Raw genomic sequence first — 14,821 nt, forward strand, 5'->3', positions numbered from 1 at the left:
TCACACCAATGACTTAGGTACGATAACTCCCCTCTGGGGAGTCATTAGCACCCCCACACCCAGCCTGAGGGGTCATGTCTGCTAATGGGCCATCAAGGATCCCAAAAATATCTCATGGCTCACAATCACCCACTGTGGAACTCCCTGCCCTGAGGGAGGTACTGGGCATTCCCACTCAAACCTGAGTGTAAATAATTTTGGAGTTGAGTGTAAATAATTTGGGGACTTCTGGGCCCACTTGCCGGATCCAGAGGAGGACCAGAACCTCGACCGGACTGCGATCACCACTCTCGACCAGACTGCGACCAGCACTCTCATCAACAGGTTTTCCTTTCTTTTACTCTGGACTCAGGGGGACCACATGGGGCTCAGCACGGGGGCCAATGAACACCATTCTGTTCATGCCTCAGGGTGCTGGGTTATACATCTGGGTTTTGCAGGTTAAAAAGAATTGTTTGTCTGTATAATTGTATTTATTGCAATATTTTTATTAAATTGTAACTCTGACTTATAATCTCTTTGGAGTTGGATTCATTTCTTCTTCTGGTTTACCTTTAAACCAGCACAAAGGGTTAGAAATGGATGGTAATGTACTGTCCAGAGGAAGAGGAACAGAGGGTGAGAGAGAGAGAGGGCTCAAGGCTCTTTCTGGATCTCAATAACAAAGACCTAACTACACTACAAATGGCTTAATAAAACAGGTGTTTTAATAAGACAGTATAAAAAAAGGAATACAGATATTGCATGTAATGTATCCCTTCAGATGGTTGGAATCCCATATTTGTTCTGCAATGGATGAATGGGATCTGTGCAGTATACTGTGGGAAAATCCATCCAGGTTTCATTTCTCTCATGTCATCCCCTGTCTGCCTTGCTACCCTGCCCAGTGAAGAACATGGGTGATGTTGGGTCAGTGTTATATGCTTTCCAGAACTGCCTCGCAAAAGAAGAAAACAATGAGCACAAACTGAATTACAGGAAGTTACATCTAAACACAGTAAAAAAACATATTTTCCCCTAAGCGCAGTCAAACTCTGGAACAGGTTGTACAGAGGGGCTGTTGAGTCTCTATGCTTGGAGATACTTGAAACTTCATTGGCTCTATGCAGTCTGCACTGGCTGGGCCTGCTTTGAGCAGAGTGGCTGGACTAGACCACATCCAGAGGTCACTTCCCACCACTCCCATGCACTGATTCCATGAACCAGAGTAAAAGGTGTTTTGTAGCCTTTGCAATCTACAGCATTATCAAGGCAAAGTTTCTAGACAGAAACAAAACCTTTTCTCCTCCAGCTAGTATGTTACCCAGAACATTAAAAATGAAAAGAATGTAGGATGTGCCTGAACCAAATTATTCAAAAGCTGAGAAATGTAAATTAAGTGACTGCTTTAGCAAAACTTTTTTTGACACTTTCATGAAAGATGATTTCTAAAAGGTTCCTGAATATCCTTACCCTGTCTTTTTAACTCTTTAATCAGCATTACTCATTAGATCTGTCAGCTATTTTAATGAATATAGTATCATCTATCTCCTTGTGGGCAGAGATTTTGATACAAAAAGTAGATGGTTAAAGATTAAATTTTATTTTCCTCATTTTTACAGCTAGTGAACAATCAGTGAGATTCTAGTTACTATTAACTTTGCAGTAGTAGAGCTGAAATACTTTGTTGTCTTTAAGATACAGAAAAAAATCTTCGTATCAATTTATATATTCAAAGTACATCTTCAAGTAACTCTGCCTGCAGCTGTGATTACTCAGCAATTGCTTAAAAGAAGCTTCAGGTATCATAAGTAGGATCCCTTGATAATGCACTTTCAATGTCCAATTCTGAGGATTTCTGCTTAAGTAATTTGCCCTTCCTCATATGCAAACTTTGTGGCAGAGGCAGGGACAGAAACCAATTTCCCAAGCTTATATTTATCTTCCTTAACCTTCTGAGTCTTTTCTCTGTTTGCCATCACCCGTATTCTCTTCATAACACTCAGCTTCCTTATCAAATGAGACAAGGACCCAGGTTCCTCTGCTGTGCAACTTAAATTCCTCGGAGTGTGCTAGACAAATGCACTCTGTGCAGTAATGGACACATGCTGTCTTCTGAAAGAACTGTGACCACTGAATAAAGAAGTGCACAGTGTGAGAGCTAAAACATATTTGTACTAACAACCCTGTTTCCCTGAGTTGTTATAACAACTCTGACCATAACTGAATGCTTCCTTTACTTCCTTCCAACATTGTGCACGTGTGTGGAGAAATCCCCTGTGCGCCTTGACATTTAAAACCAACATGAGAGGGAAGAATCATATAGCAGCAAGCTGAGTTCATGTCCCATAAATCAGAAAGGGTTTTAAATCTTTTATGTCCATCTTTTACAGCCAACACATGGCTGTAGTCACAACACTTCCATATGGAGCAACCTCTAGATGCAGAGAAACTGCACTCCTTGTGAAAATGTCAGTGATTTCTTAATCATGGAGAAATGGCAAGGCACCAACTCCTGAGCAGCACACTACTTTTTTCAGGACATCAGCCCTATTTATACGTTTTGATTCTTCTCCCATCTTTGTTGGTTTTTGTGGTTAGTGTTCTTAGACCTAAATGCATATTCAGTGCAGTTTAATCTTTTCTATTGGGTACTGTGAAACTGTCATGATTTCCACTAAATTCTGTGGGAATTTTGACTTGGAGTTCAGGATGGCCTGAATTTTATCCAAATACATAGAAACATTTTCCCCCCTATTTTCAAACTGATCACAGTGGTCAATCACATTCTCTGTTCTAAATTAGCACACCTACAGTTTTCTCAAGAACCTCAATTTGGTCCTCAAGGAGTGTTCTTTCCTAGGATATCATTTATGTACTCAATAGAGAAGGAGAAATGACAAAAACTAATGTAGGGGTGATATGCTAACTCCCCTGATGTAAATTTATCCCTGTGTAAATTCCCTCACACTGGATGAAAGATTGCTGGAAAACATGCCAAAATAATCTCCACTTAAGATGAAGTCCCTAGCAGAAAAATTCCATGTATATTTATAAGAACAGTTTGTGATGATAGTTAGATTTCCCAAGGATATTTTAGTGGAGAAAAAAAAAAAGACACCATGCATACGGAGTGCAAGCAAAAAGAACTGCAATGCTCAGTTGTTCTGTTCTCCTTGCTGTACTGGAGCAATATTTATTTTAAACTCTGTTTGACTTGATCACACTTCCACATTGAAAATATCTCTACTACTTGTTGCATGTATGACTCAATCATTATTTACGGTTTCAGTTTAAAAGTCTTCCTTTGACTTCACCAGTGAATTATCTATTTTAAGTGTTGTCAAAATCTTAACTCTAGATATAAATGGATAATGACTTTTTTACAAAAAAGTTTGTCTCATCTAAATTGTTTTGCTGGCATTTACTTGTTCTTTCAAGAATCCTGTGGGCCAGAATCACATCTGAGCTATGAAGTTCTACATTAATTGGCTTAGTTTTTAAGTAAAGCAACTCAGAGTAATTTCTAAAGATGGTAGAGAACTGGTGGATATGATTTTCTGAAAGAGTCGATCTCGTAGGAACAAAGTAAGTCCTTGTTAAACTAGCAAACCAATAGAAAAGGACTCTTTTGAAAGAACTGATTTCCTGTTTGCAGCCAGCAGGAGTAAAACTAGAATAGCTTTCTGCTGCTGAGGAAGAACAAGAACTTTCAATCAATTAGTAATTTTGAGTAGAGGCAGAAAATAAACTTGATATGCTCAAGCTCCATGGTAGCTTTTTTTACAAAGTTTGCTGTAAATTGTTCCTTTTTAGCTCACTGCTAGTGACCTCCGGGAATGCACTCTAGTTCCTTCACAATAAAAGCATGATCTGAACAGCAATAATCAAGCTCCAGATTGAACTAAATGCTAGTAAAGAACACATTATTAGTCAAGAGTCTCACTGTCATAGAATCATTTAGGTTGGAAAAGACCTCAAAGGTCACCAAGTCTAACCATTAACCCAACTGCCAAATCCAGCACTAAACCATATCCTAATCTTGAACATTTTTGTTCTTTTGCAGGAGCCATTCTCCTTCACTCACTATTGCTTCAAGGTTCTTATTTCTATCTCTGCAGAAGGGTCTTTAGAGGGGCACCAACCCTCATTTATACGTGAGAAAGTTATAGTGGAGGGTGAAAAATAATTTCTGTGCAGGTAAAGACTCTCAGGAGCATTTAAATGATTCAGGAACCACAACCCTCACTGAAAATAACGCAAGGGCTTTTGAAAATGACCATCTATTATTTCTTTCCCCTGAAAATTGAGTATGTCTGCAGCTGGTTATATAGAACTAAGATTAGTAATGAGTGGTTCAAAGTTTCTTGAAGATGAAGGACTCATCCACTGAAACGTGAAATAATTGAAATTATCCCAAGTCAATGCATATGAAAAATATTTCATTTCACAGAATAGGTTACATTTTCCTGCTGAAGAAGTTCTAATTTTCCTAAGCAATCAGTATATGATTGAGCAGAAACAGCCCAAATTGAATATTTCATTATAAGGAATTTTTCCCTCAACTGTGCTCAATAAAACAAAAATTACTCCTAGTTGCTTGTAAAACCAAAAAAAAATTGGTCTTTTACACTCCTGTTGTCTTGCAGCTTTACTACACATGTTCATTCCAGAGAACTAACTACAGTTGCCAGCTAGCTCATATCTCAAGTTTAAATGCATCACCTGACCAGTGTAAATAAATTTCAAGTATATAAAATTACTTACATTATGTTACTATTCTGTCTTATAAATATTTATAACTCCATTAAAGATATATGAAAAATAGCAACAGTACCCCCTGAGCAACCATTTCAAGTGCTGATGTGTTACACAATAGTTACAAATGAACACACTCTTTTCCAGAAATTGCTTAGAAATAGTAATGGCCTTTCCCTGTTCTTTATTTTGCATCTTAGAGTAAAACACCAATCACCTAAAGTCTATGGATTTTTAAAAATAAATATATAGAAACTCTGAGGAAAAAAGGGTTTCGCTTCCATTTCTGGTAACAAAATACGTATCTTCACATTCCTATTAAAGAGCCCTATATCAACATGGGAGACAAATGCTATCATCTCCTCTGCAAGGCAGCACTTCTTGAAAAAATATTTGAGAGCAGTAGACATAACAGCACTGTGGGACCACCTATATTCCACATAAATAGGGATATATATATATATATATATATATCTCAGTTAATTCCCATAATAAATATTGAAATAGGTGGTAGAAAATATTGACCCCAATATTCTTATGGGAAAAAGTTATTTCTTTCTGTTATATGAAGTATGAAGAGAATAACCTATGTGTTTAAATAACATTACATTTTAATAATTTTTCCATTTTATCTAAGGAAAGCTTTTTTCGGTCTTATGTTAATCATCCTGTTAGTAGTATGATTCTCTTTTGGTAATATTTCATTTTATGCAAATCTCAGTAAATTCAGTTTCATATCTTAGCTCTTGTGATTTCTCTACAATCTATCAGTTAAGCTCTATTAGTCAAGTGTTTCAATTTCTTCTGGGATCTGTTGTTTATAGTAAATCTACTGGCATAAAATGGGATCTGTTCTGTTTTAAATCTCATTTACACATATTTATTCTTCCTACCCTCTTCCTTCCCATTCTCTCCAATACGGATGATTACCACTTTCATCTCAAAGGAAAAACAGGGTGAAGGAAAAGGACAGTTCTTAAAAGCTAGGTTAGAAATTAAATAGCAACTCTTTTCAGAGAATTTTTTCCATAGCTTTTAGTAAGCACTCCTTCTGTAACTAACAGAAAACAAGAGCTGCTTCATAAGACAGGACTATGAAAACAAAATTCAATAATTGAATTGGTGTTATCATGTTAAAGGAAATATTCATATATTTTTTCTTTCGCACAAACATCAACTGTGTAAAAGCTTGCCAACAAATCAAGGAAAAATGATGCTTGTTCATGAGGATAGGACAAGAAGTAATGGGTTATATTACTAAAGTGTTTGATATTTAGGATACCCTATAGGATGCTGAAGGTACACTGCTGAAATTTTCATCAATGAACCTCCCCTGCCCTTCTCTCCTCTCTCTCTCTTCTCCTCCTTCTGGATGATTTTTTTGCGTGTAAAAAAGAATCATAGGATCAGAACCAATGTAAAGACATCAGAATCATCTAAAAAGACATCTGCCAAGCCAGTTTGTCAGGAAAAGCAAAGTGGTCCCGCTTTCATGAAAGGAGTAGGGGACTAGAAAGGTTTTTAAAGATCATTCGTTTTTAAAATAAAAAAAGCTTTTAGTCTGAAGTTCATCTATTTGCAAGCTCTTTTTTTTTCTTACAAGATACAGAAGAACCACATATTTAATTCTATGCCTTTAGGATACTATCTCTAGTTTGCTGAAGCAAAACAAACAAGTAATACTTCTGCAGAAGCCCATGCATGCATTTTCCCCTCTGTGCATGGTACTGGAGCTAAGCAGGGAGTCCCCACGGGACACTCATTATTACAGGAAAAGAAAGACTCTCCTGAAAAAAAACCCAGTGCATTTCAGAAGGAGCTGCACGTGAGGGCTTCTCACATGCAGGGTTTGGGCTGAGCCCATCACCTCCTCTGCCCCACTCCCACCCTCAGCCCCAGCCCCCTGGCTCCTGTGAGGGAGCTACATCATGCAGCACCCTGTCTACCTCTCTTATCCACTATCTCAGAAAGCTCATGTTGTTACTGAAATAATTTACCAATTACCCAAAATTTGGGGGAACTTTTGCAGTTCCTCAGTTCCCACTAGCAAATTCTTCTGGTGTGGTTTGTTGGGGTTTTTTTAACCCGATATAATTTCTTTTGATAAAACCTGAAATGAAAGTGGCAGGTGTTTGGTATTTCCACAAAAAGGCAATAGTGAATGGAAGAAATTACGGAAGCTACAGCACTCTCATGCAGAGGTAAACACTGATCCATTACGGAGTGGTTGCTGTCTAACCAGAACTAGAGTAAAGACATTCTCATTTCCCTCTCAACTCCATCCAACTACCTTTTACATTGCTTTTCTCAGTGCAAAGGCCTACAAACCATTGTTATCTGTAATCTATGCCACCCCCAAAGATAGCGACAGTCTACCAGGAAAGCCTACTAGACACAGTAAAATAGGACATGGCTCCCAAAAGCCTGAAACAGTAAGACATCTGCTACATTAAATGCTTTACCATAACCAAAAGAAAGTACAAGTGTCAATGAAGAAATTATTCTTGTGCTTGAAACGAGTAGTATAAATCTTTTCTTCTAGTGTCATGAACCCCATTTTCAGGTTTACAGTAATTACTACATATCCATTAAAAGAATCGATTAAAAGCTTTGAAAGACTTTGTGACTTGTTTGGGGAAAGACATGCTGAACCAAGAATGGTTCACCAAGTCACTCAGGAGTGACTTGAAGAATGACAGTAGGGTTGGAAGTTGCCACAGGGAAATCTTACTCCCGTGTCTCTACACTTGCTTAGATGCAGCATCTTCAGAAACTTCCCATCCTGAAATCCACCCTATGCAACAATAAATTCACAGAGTGGATGGATGCCACCACCTGTTTTTAAGGGGTCGTGCTGTAGACACCATGAAGAGGTTTTTTAAAAGAAACTCTAAAGTAGACCTGCAAGTTTGTTGCCTGCAGTGAACACAATGAGAAGTCTATTGAAGTGCAGCATGTGGTTGCATTATGCTGTTGTGGTTTAGGAATGGTATTCTCCTATTCAGTACTCCCACTAAAATCAAATGCAGCTCTCCCTCAAATTGGAGGCACAAAAGACAAAGATCACAGGTTGAAATAAGAACAATTTACTGAAAACAGCAATGAGGTAAGAAAAAGAACAGTGACAGCAACAGTATTAATAACAAAAGGTATAAGAAAAGAAATGACTGGTACAGAAACACACCCCCCTCCCCGATAATAGATAATACTGGACAACTCCCTTCACTGCATTTTCTCAACCAAATGGAACCCCTTCTCCCTGGGAGAAAGTCCCTTTCTCCCACCCCCAGCAATGACGTGAAATAGTATAGAACGTCCTCTGGTTGCTAGCCATGCCACCTCCCAGTTACTGCAAAAAATTAACCCTGTCCTGGCCAGAACCAGGGAATATGCCTAAAGATCCCACCTATGTACAATTCTAGGCTTTCTAATGTAAATGGCGCCCTAAACACTACCAGTTTTGGCACCGTGACAGTGCTGCAGGAAAGTCCAAAGACAGTGGGGGAGGTAAGGGGAAGTCACCAAATAAAGCTACTTAAAATTATCATATCGAGACATAATGAGATATTTGAAATGTTTTTCTGAAGAAGAGACATCAGACTATTTGAGATGAAACTTGATGCTTTGTGTGCTTCTGGAGTTCATCACAGCAGCACGAGATTAGTGCCAGCACAAGTGGGAGCAGAACAGCTGCTGCAGTGTGACATGCCAACCAGGCTGGTACATGCCATCCCTCACAGCACAGGTTATTTGCCCAAGGAGCACACCAAGCTGGTGTTTACCTCTCACTGAGTACCTCCAGCAAGCTGACCCTTCATCACTCTTTATGTTATATTTTCACATCCTCCATTTCACAGTAAGTCAAAAGAAAATATTGCTTCCATTCTCCATGTTCTGTTGCCGTACAGGCAGCTGCTACAAGTTTAGAAGTCTGCATTAATTTCTGAACTTCCTAATTAAATACTAAAGAGAAAAAAAATTAGCCGCCATCAGTCGTGGTACAAAAGGTCAAATCAAGTATTAAATGGAAAAAAATTAATGTGTGTAACTGTGTGGGCAGAACCGAATGAGATACAGAGTCTTTGACCCCTATGTTTCTGTTTAAAATCTACACACAGTTTTATAGTCAGTTAGTTATAAAAAGTATCTTGCCATTTGACTCATTTCTGTGTGCCAAACTTCTGAAGGAAATTTATTCATGGTTATATTTGAATCACTGTCTATGCGCCTTGACACTTCAAATCAAAACACTGGAGGAATCTAATGATTTTAATTCTAATAATTTAAAAAAAAAAATTAAGTCTTATCTGGCCTTCTGTATCATTTTTCGACTTTGAAATCTCTCAGTAGTCATTTCTAAGTCACAGTCTTCAAAACCTGATGGAGTTTCTAACCTGAAAAGTCATCATCTTGCTCTAACAAACCAATATCTTTTTGGTCATTCCCTTACATTGTCCATCCAACCTTAATTTGTTGTTCTTCAGGCTTTGGACTCTTTGTTTTCCCACTGGGGGCATGCATTTTCTTAAAAAGCAAAAATTCAGCCAGTAATCAGCATTCATAATATCCACAGTACAACACAGAAGGTGCATCTATCCCTTCTGAGGACTTGAACAGCCTTAAATTGATTTGCTCTTTTGTCCATAACGGAGCAGCTGTGTAGTTCAGTGCAAGCTGAAATCCATCTAAAGTTGTATGCAGAGCCAATTTTACAGGGCAGCCTTCCAATGTGCAAGCGTGAGGCCTCCACACATTAATTTCTCTTTTTCTTCCAGACATAATGTTGTCTCTGATCCCATCTCTATATTTAGGTGTCTGCATTCAGGTTGCACAGGTGTGTCGTCCTCAGTATGAGGACAACAGTCAGTTTAAAGTCAGGTTTCAGATACAATATCATCTAAACATCAGCAGTTTACTTCTTGTGGAAGGTTGAATGTCACATAGAAACCTCCCTCTATTACCATGCTCTGCACACTCACAATTGGGAAAATCAAGAAGGGGAGAAAGGGAGAAAAAAGACTTGCTTTTTACAGTGTATGGACAATCCCCATGAACTGCAACAAACTGGTAAATTTAGCATATTTACTAAAAGGATTTTGTGCTGTAACTTTCATCCCACACATCTAAATCCTTTTTCCTACAGTTCTTATGTTCCTACTAACACCATAGAGACCACACTGGGAGACACACTGATCATATGCAAAAAGAAGCCTGAAGAAAGGGGGAAACAAAATGTAAGTAACACAAAGGTACAGAAATTAAAATACTTGCATATTTAAATCTATTTGGGGGATCTGGAAGACAGAAATGCAGTAAGAACACCTCCAAGATGTCCAAGTTTTATGTTTGTTACATGTGCTCTTAAGTATAGACTCATACTTCACAGAAAAGCAGAAAAAAAAAAAAGGAGTAGGTAGCTCCAAAGCATGCAGCAAACATCCACTTTGTATCCCAGAACAGCTTATAGCAAATATAAAGACAATAGTAAAGCACAATAGCAGCAGCCATGAGGGCAGTGTGACAGTAGAGCATTATCAAGCACCTCTTTTTGACCTGCAATACTGGGAATTCGGCAGAAAACATTTTCAGATAGATGATACTCTATTGTAGAAAACTACAACAAAACAAACATCCTCCCTCAGAAGTACCTCAGCTAATCTTATCAAGATAACACTTATTCTCAAGCTAAATCTGGTCATCAGTTCAGCTCTGGACTATATATGCAGGACAGACCAGGTTAGTTTCCAAAAGCATTAGTGTCCATAAATCCCCAAGTTATCCAACCAAAAGCCTGTTCTCATCTGAAATCATCCTTCAGTGTCTCTGTTTGGCATTGCTCTGGAAACAAAACCAAAGGCATGAGTTTAGGGGTTGAATGAAAGAAAAACAGTGTAAGTGGACACTACCTCATTTGTACGCCCTGTACAGCAGAAGACATCAAACTCAGCTGAGCACAGTGCTCCCCTTCTCTAAGAACTGACAGCATTGGTGTCCAGTCATGCAGACTCTGAATTTGCAAAGGAAAGCAGAGACCTCCTGGCTGACCTCCAACACCATTTGCTCTGGAGTGCTGCTAACCACCAAAGCTGTGCTGTACTCATATGGTTCTTTCCCACTTACAGAATAAACTCATTAAAACTGATACTAGCTGTTTCCACTCATTCCTGCAACACTCAAAACCTGTTCACACAGCCTAAAGTACAAAGTTCCTGCTTGTCTCACTTCAGTCCTGACACTTCTTTTCTCCAAAAAGAAAAAGGGAAACATTGCTCTAAAATGAACAGCTGAAATATGTATCAGATGAGGACAGCACAGCAGGATTACATAAATGCTTAAGAAGCAGAAATATTTTTCTCTTTTCATGTAAATATTCCTAGTGCTAGATAAAAAATTAAAAGGCTTTATTTGCAGGGGGCTTCTGAATTTTTGAATACAGCTTTGGAACTTATGTATCAGTTAAGCATATTTGTCCTTTTAGTGCTGAATACTGCCATAAAAGTGGAAGAAAGAATTTCTTGCAAGCCTTTCTTCCATCCCACTGAAAGTAAAAGCAATACAGGGGCTGGAGGTGCAGATGTAGTCCTCACATGCTTTTTTCCAGTGTGAAGAGAAAAATACACCCTTTTTGAGATTTCTAGTGCTATTTCTTCTGTAACTCACAACAGCAGTGTGAAGATTTCTCAGACTTAACAGCACTTTAGAGAGAGGCAAAGGCTAAGTTTTATTGTTATTGGCTTAATTTCTACTTTTTTTCTTCTCACAAAAACATACTACTGGGCCCAAGGGAAATATTATCAACAGCAGTCTCATTTCTTGTTCTTAATACTAGGTCTAATTAAATATTACTTTTTCCCTACTTAGCTAGGTGGCGTGGGACACAAGAATTATTTGAAAGGACTTGAAAGTGGACTCAAAGACTGGTACAGTAAAATGAATCATTTCCATGCAAAAGGAATGACAAATTTTCTGTCAACTTACTTTTAACCAATCCCTGCAATCTACTCCTGCAATGCAGCAGCCAAGATTTCCATCAGGTAAATAGAGCATAATTGCACCACTACTCCTGTTTCCAAAAAACCCCTCCAGAACACACACACACATCACAAAAAAATGCTTACTCTGCACTTACAGTACTTTTTCTCATGGGAAAAATAGGAGTATCAGATGTTTGTGACATGGTCAACATTGTTTGAAATGAAAAAGAGGAGACTCTTTACTTTTCACCTTTATTAAGTTATTATCATACCTGAAACACTTGTCTGGAATTGGTCAACTCGGGATAGGAAATAAAGATAGTTAATTCACTACTGAAAGAACAGACTTGCATTAAAATTTGCCTCCCTTCTCAAATTTTAGGTAATGCAACTAATGTAACTTCAACTAAGAAAAATATAATCGATTTTTTTTCTCTTTGTTTTAAAAACTAGTTAACGAGCAAATCCCTAACTGTATGTTTCTAGGAGTTTACCTGTAAAAAATCAAAGCTAATGCTTGTATACATGGGGATAGGTTTTGTTTAGCCAAACTAATGGGAAAGGAGAAATACATAACAAGGGAAAAAACCTACCTTCCCGAGACAATGTGGAAAAAAGTTGATAATATTCTCTTTTCATTAAAAAAAAAAAAAAGACATAAAAATAAGAATTCCTTTGAGAAGAAACATCATGGACTCTAGGTACCTGAATTTCTAATAGTTTAGGGCAGCACTTTTTTCCAATTATTATTTTAATAGTCAGTACACTGAGGGAAATGGCTATACTTTCCAGTAATATCCTTTTTTTTTTCTTGATTTGTACTCACAGTCTTTATACTAATCCTAACTAAACAGGCACGGCTACAAAGAAGAGATTTGGATTTCAAGTTTGGTATGTTAGGAGCCAGGAGACTAATTTAAGCTTAGTCAACAACAGAAAAAACAAGCCACAGGCAATCTGGCCAACAGTTTTTGTGATCTGTAGAGGTGTGCAGACAACATGTAATTATTGGAAAAACAGATCTAATCAAATTATGTTATAACTCTTGGGCAACACAGTATTCAATCTATTGCTTTTGTGCTAAGTTTAATGAGTTGCTTCCAGCAGCTGCCCGAAGCTGTTGCTTCAATTACTACCATGCCTTCCCAGTTCTCTTTTGCTACTTTCTGCACTCAAAATATATTAGCTGTTTGAAATGGATTTTCTCTTCTTACAGATTATTTTGTGGGACAGATACTATTGTGACAGTAGCTGTGGCAAAGGATTTTGGTGTTTGAAAACCCATGCATTGCTGGATGTGCATCAGCGAGCTGAGCAGTCAGGACTTGGCTGTGCATTAGTGGGCTGTTGGAGAATTCCTAGGGCTTTTGGGTTGCAGTTACAGTGCCAGAAAGCATCTCCAGAAGTCATCTAGACCAACATTTTAACATCTGCTCTACCAACTTGATCTTGAAATTCTGCAGCAGCAGGGATTCTAAAAGTGCCTACTTAAAGTTTCCCAGTGCTATGCTGTCCTTTGAGGTAGGACTTTTTTTTTCTAACCTCATTTTTTAACTACAGCTCAGACAGATTCATTGTTGGTTTTTCTACCACAGAAAGGGAAACATATTCCTTCTTTGCAGGAGCTCATATCAGAAAATTTGGCTTCCTCCTTCAACTTCCTTTCTTTATATTAAGCTATTCCTTCTGTCCAGTTGTTTTTTTTTTCCCCCTAGTTTTCTAGACCACAGAAAATTCTCATTGTTCTCTTCAGGTTTCAGTTCAGATAAACTCTTGAGTTTCAAATCAGAAGAGACTTATCCTTCCTGAAATACAGTCTCTTGGACTGAATTTATGAACATAGGGGGCCTTTTCAATGTTATGGAGTAATCCCTCTGCCATATGGAAGTTCTGCAAGCTATATACCCAGATCCTTGTATGGTTTTGCATACTGTGAACTAAATACTGCCCAAATGGACTAACTATGGAATTTTTGGTTTCTATCCTCAACTGAACTTATCTACAAATCATTCAAAAAAAAATTTGCAGAGAGAAGGAACACATCATCACTCATTCTTCTGTCCCGCAGAAGGCAAATTAGACTGGAAAATGGTTTTCAAAGGTCTTCTTCATCTATTGATGCACTTTTCCTTCGAAAGATATGAGGTCCAAACTTTTCAAACCTAAGAATACGCACACAAATTTTGTGTTAACCCAAAGAGAACCAACAGACTTGTATGCTTTGCCATTGCAGTACAGACTGTCGCATGTTTAGATGCCTTTCTCTTTATTCAAGTATTCTCAGATATAAGCTGTTGAATCTGAGAGCAGGGGTAAATGAAGAATTTCTTTTATAGCTGTGTTAATACTGATGTGCAAGGATGCTGGGGACACATCTGTGTTCTGTCTGTCTCATTATCTCAAATGTTTGATAGTGTAGAATCTACCCAAAGAGGAAATGCACATCCACATCTGAAATCCTTAATAATCTAAAACAAGAAAAAAAAATTCTTCTGGAATCATTGTGTTCACAATTAGAAAATTTCAATTAAAAAGAAAGCAGGAAAAATTAAAACTGTTAGAAATTAAAAAAATTTTAAATAATTAAAAAGTAGAAATTTTTCACAGTGCCAGATAAGATTTTTTTACAAGACAAATCTTTACATGTTGTCAAAGTCTCCCTGGAGGATGTGTTTTTTGTTCTTTTTCTCCAAGTATTTTGCAGTTTTAGTCAGCAAAATTTTTCTAATTAAGTTGCAATAAATAATACCTATAGAAAAACTTCAAGTGTTATGAGTAATTACTGCTGGCCAAAACACAATTACCTTTGCTAAAACTTGGTTTCTACCAAAATTTCTAATCACATATATGTACCTGGGTCAATTTATGAATAATTAAATAAAGGAGAGGGTAGTACTTTTTTTTTTAATGCAAATTACATTCAGAATCCATACATAAAACTGGCTACTTGTTAAAGGTCCTGAGAATTAATATGTTCTGAATATATTAGATTAGAGACCACAGCATTGAAACAGGCAGGTGCTAATACATACACAAAAATTAACGAACGAAAGACAGTAGCAGCTGTCAAGTCTGCAACATTTCTTTGTTCATTTTTTAATTTGGTCTAT

This window comes from Chiroxiphia lanceolata, chromosome 3, assembly GCF_009829145.1.
Source record: "Chiroxiphia lanceolata isolate bChiLan1 chromosome 3, bChiLan1.pri, whole genome shotgun sequence".
NCBI classification, from domain to species: domain Eukaryota; kingdom Metazoa; phylum Chordata; class Aves; order Passeriformes; family Pipridae; genus Chiroxiphia; species Chiroxiphia lanceolata.